The sequence below is a fragment of the Halyomorpha halys genome, unplaced genomic scaffold, assembly GCF_000696795.3.
Source record: "Halyomorpha halys isolate HHAL.00 unplaced genomic scaffold, Hhal_1.1 Scaffold103.1, whole genome shotgun sequence".
Classification (NCBI taxonomy): domain Eukaryota; kingdom Metazoa; phylum Arthropoda; class Insecta; order Hemiptera; family Pentatomidae; genus Halyomorpha; species Halyomorpha halys.
In genome coordinates this window covers 215,983-221,595 of record NW_027115007.1, presented here as the reverse complement: position 1 = coordinate 221,595, position 5,613 = coordinate 215,983, and positions in this window count along the sequence as shown.

Sequence of the window (5,613 nt, the reverse complement as noted above, 5' to 3'; positions counted from 1 at the left end):
TTGACCGCAAATTAATATGAGGAAATGGTCGGGAGGTGGGGGAGTGTGGTTAAACTGATTTATTTGCTGACCGCACCTCCGACCATCTTCTCCTTATAACCTTTTTTTCTTTTCAGCCAACTAGTGTGGAAGGAATAAGAGTGAAAGTGGTAGTCAACGCCCGTTTATAGCTTCAGTTCTGCCACACATATCAGATTCCTGAAGTCTGAGAGGACATATTTTAAAATATTTTCAGTCTGTTCTAATAAGATAAAAAAATAATTGATTTTTTTTGTTTGGTTTTAAAGAAGATCTGAATACAGCCAAAAAACTTTTTATTGTTAATATGTATTAGAATGTAAAAATGTAGTGCAAGTAGGACAACTGTAAAATATTGCAATAATATTAATTCAACGGATTTAGCAGAAACAAATGAGATACTTCATCGTAAAACATGATAACAAAAAAAATTTTAAATTTTTTGTTAATTTTGATGTTTTGCCTTCAATCAGAAGTCTCTTTTACCATTATATAGTAATAAAAAATATTCCTTACATACATATAAATTGCCTAAAATTATTTTTAAAAAGTTTATGAAATTCGATGGTATCACAAACTTCCATTCACAAAAAAGTTTGCTACAATGTTTTACGACGAAATACCCAAAATATTTTCCAAGATCGTATTATAACTAAGACAAAATAATATTTGAAAAAGGTGTGTAGAGCCATTTTTCCGAATTTCACAGATAAACCTCTTGTTCTTCCAGCATTATACAGATTGAAATTCTTCCATAAATCTAGGATCTGTCTGTTAGAGACGGGTATCCCGTCATACTCGGATTCCGGGAAACGAGGAAGAAGATGAAACTGCTACAGAGGCCCATTGGGAAATATAAGAACTTCTTACATACCCCATTCAGAGTTGTTTCGACCAACATATATTATTACTGATAACAAGCATCTATTGCTTTGGATGAAATAAACTAAACAGTGAGTTGTTGGCCACATCTATCAGACAATGAATACAAGAGGAATTGGTTATAAAACGCCTGAGAACTGGGAACTGTCGGTCGACCTGATAAATAGGAGAGGTTGACCTCAGAGTTAACACTGTAAAGTAGCTATCCCAGTGATTCACGTCTTCGACGATTGTCCCCGATACCGAGGAATCATGGAAAAATGTGCAATTCCTTCATAACTCTCAAGGATCTTAAGCGGCACTGAGGATAATATTAACGAATCATTGTGTCAATTAAAACCAACAGATTATCTGATTTGTATATTATAAATTATGATAATTTATTATATTTACTATAATTAATTAAATAATTTATCAATATTTATATGAAATTTTCCTTATTATTTGATTTATCTTACACTATCACAGTCACCATTATCGTAATCTTTTAATTACGACATATACTTGTTTATAATAGATACAAAAACAAATAACCAATTAGTTTTTTATTAGTTGGAAGTGCAATAATAACAATCCGTAGTTTTGCCTTTAAATTCAAACTAAAATAACCAAAATGAGTGATTCAACCATCTTATTCAAGTATAACTTTCCAATAGCTTTTTATTTGAGAATTAGGGGTTTTTAATGTCAGTAAATAAGGAAATAGTAACAGAAAGCATGTTTTTCACTTAAATATGTTGTCAATACGTTAGAATCAGAGACTCTCGCAAATAAATTAAAAAATAATAAAATCATCAAAGTATTCCAAAATGACCAACATGGTGCTGCTAGAATGACGACGATCGAGCTGAAGTATATTTGTCCTTGAAGGATCCTTCCTGGCAGAAGCAGTTCGTTACCGCACACACAGCTACATCGCAGGACCTTCCTCTCACCGAGGTTGGACCTAAAAGGTAAACGGTCACTACGTGTTAGCGGCCTCGTTGTCGTAACGTCGAGTGAAAGTCCACCACCTCCTGGCAATAGCAGCTAGACCAGAAACATCCAGATGCCCGATTTAGCAGGCCGGTTGGAGTACGCAGGCTAAGACATGTACCGATGGTGTCAGTGACATGATTCTCCTTATCCCAAACCCTCAACGATCGCTTCTTTTCCTTTTTTTAGTTCTTAAAAAAATATTATTAATTTTAGTAAACATTCACATTGTAGATCCATTTCGTTCAGGTTATTTATTGCTTGTTCAATAATATATGAACTCAACTTATGTTTACTATGTTACTTTTCAATTTCCACAATATGAAGAATGTTGTATTTTATATACTTTAAATATGGGGGTGGTTAGGGGTATATATAAGTCTATACAGATTTTATAATACCAAAACAAGATAACACTTTAGTGGATACAGTAAAACTCTGTTTAACCGGCTCTCCGGATTATATAACCTTGAAAAGAAAATATATAAATAAATAAGAGCTGCGAAAACAAAGTTTGGTAAAAAAAACAATAGATTTTTAATTATTTTTAAAAATTGCTAATATCATATGTTATTGTTAGTAGAATGTCATAATTTTTTAATAAAATGGTGTACATAATCTTATATAATAATAATATAATACAATGTTAGACTGTTACATTTTTATTATCATTTTAATTTAATTGATCCAGGTTTATTATCTCATACAGTTACATTTCTTCCTTTTTTTATTTTTATAATGAAGTTTTTAGTGTTCAGCACCATATTTAACCTCATTTAACAAATTTAGAACAAGTTACTATAACATATTGCCACTAAATTAAATCACAATTATATATTTTGTGATCCAAATCATCAATAAGAAATCATAACTTCTAATTTTATTCCTAATACTTAATACTCAATATTTTTTTTTTTAATTATTTATTTATTGTAATTTACAACTGTACAAAATAATACAATAAGTAAATATGTAGTATGTTTCATATACACTTGAAAATCTTGGGAAGGAACCACCCATTGGTGGTACTTCAAACATTAATTTAAACTAGAAGGTCTTTTCAGACGCCTCGGAGGATTATCAGGGATTGTTAAGGATGAAAGATTAAGAATTAATGGGTTAGGATGGTTAAGGAGTTTGGAATAAAAAGACGCATATCTGGTTTGGGTCAAATCTGCAACGAATGGGATGTTAAGGTCTTTATGAATGAGTTTATTTGTGACGTAATAAGGAGCATCAAGGATTTTACGTAGGATTTTGGATTGTAACGATTGGATGCGGGAAGAATTTGATGGTTTGGTGGAGCCCCAGAGCTCAATTCCATCTGTCCAAATTGGTCTGATTATTGTAGTGTATACTAATTTTTTGTAATGAATGGGAAGTTTAGAGCGTTTGTCAAGTAGGTGTTGTAGCAATCGGAATCTACGACCAGTTTCTTGTCGTTTGAGTCTTGTGTGTGGATTCCAAGTAAGTCTCTTGTCAAGATGGAGTCCTAAGTATCGAATCTGTTCAACAGGCGTTAGTGGTATATCTAGAAAGGATACTGTAGGACAGGAGGGCAGAGGTTTACGACGGAGAGTGAAGGTGATCTGGTGGGATTTGTCAGGATTTATTTTGATTCTCCAGTTTTTACACCATTCTTCAATAGATGTTATGAGTGCCTGTAGTGTTTGTGATGCATTAGTTGGGTCGTTGTCTACAGAAAGTATACATGTGTCATCAGCGTATGTTGTTAGGATTGTGTTAGGGTGGGTTGGGATGTCAGCTGTATAAACCGTATAAAGAATGGGACCTAAGATACTACCTTGAGGAACACCGGCGGACTGAGAAAAGAGAGACGAGTAGGTTTGGTTATGATTTACTTTAAAGGTTCTATCACTCAATATTTAAAATTGTAGTTTAATTTTGTGACGTGTTGCAGCAACTTATTCTAAAAATTAAAAAAAAAATTATAAATTGAGACTTTCTGAGGTAGTAAACCTGAATCAATGCTAATATTTTTGTACGCTTTAATATCTGAAGAGTTTTTTTTTCTTTTCATTGATCTAATAAATTAAACTTCATCATCTATTTATCGATTTACATACATATCGCTTATATATATTATTACCTTACATATGAATTGCTTACTTCACAGTGGTGCTAAGTACATTTACATAAACTTTAGGAAAGACGCAATTAAAGGTATAAAATATATAGTTTTAAATCTGAATCTGTATAGTCATAAAAATAATAGAAAATTAGTAAATTTACTAAAAGAGAGAACCTTTAATTGTATTTGTATCAGTTTAATGATATTAATACAAATATAATATAGATTATTTTGAACAAGTCGAAAATTATCCACCTATCTTTCTTTATATGAAGAACACGCACCTTAGAAAGTAGTATATTTTTTTTCTCAATATTTTTTCGTCACAGCACCCTTCTTGGTCTAAAAATAATTCACGCCACACTTGTTGAACTAAAAAAAAAATGTCGATACAATTAACCCTATACAGTAGGTAGTGCGTTTGATTTGATTAGGAAAAATGGGAAGTAAATACTAAATATGCACAGCATATTTGCTATTTTAATTTCCCTGCTTCTGTCACAAGGTGTTCCTCAGGGCTCCTCACTTTCACCAACCCTTTTCTCCATTTATATCAATGATTTTTCTGATTCCATTCACCACGTACAGTGCCACCTATACGCAGACGATCTCCAAATCTATCTGTCCTTCCATCCCTCCGAAATGGTTGAGGCCATCCAAAAGATACAAGAAGATATTGACAGCATTAACGCATGGGCGTCTAACAATGATTTGAAGCTGAATGCCAAAAAAACGAAGGCCAATCTTATGGGTTCCGAGCGCCTCCTTCATTCATCCCTTACTGTCCTCTACTATTCCTTAACAACCAACCGATTAACTTCTATCCTACAATAAAAAACCTTGGTGTCACCTTTGATCAACACCTCTCCTGGAATAACCATATTTCCCAAATCACACGCAAATCCATAACTGTACTCAAACAATTCCTAAAATTCCGTAATTCCATTCCTCAGAACACTCGTCAGCTCCTAGTATCCTCTCTCGTCTTCCCCCACTTCGACTACGGTTCCTTGGTGTATGGAGGGCTATCTGCAGGACTAGAGTTGAGACTGAAGAAACTCATGAATTGCTTTGTAAGATTTATCTTTGGATTCCCTAGGCGCTCTCAAGTCTCCTGCTGGTATTCCGAGCTGAAGTGGCTCTATCCAAACTCCCGAAGGCAATACCTCCTTGGTGTTTTTCTATTCCAAGTTCTTAACATCAAAAAACCTACCTATATCCTAGATCTCCTCACTCTTAGTTCATCCATCCATTCATTAAACACCAGATCCCATCCGAATGATTTATATATGCCCTCCTATAGAACCTCCTTCTTTAGCAAATCCTTCGTCATACGTGCAACCTCCCTCTGGAATTCTCTTCCAATCTCCATTCGCCAGTACTCATCCATTCTCTCCTTTAAACAACACCTATTCCTTCATTTATTGAATAACCAAACCTCCACATCAAATAAATAGGCAGGTATTGATTAACATTATAAACAGTAGTAAAGCCAATATACCAATGTAATTTCATTCTACTCATCTGAAAATTTGTAAACGCTCACCAGATGAAAATTTCACTATATGAATGTTTAAAAGAGAAGATATAAGCCTTTTATTTATTTGTAGATAGCTATAAACAGTATTGGATTAAAATATATAAAT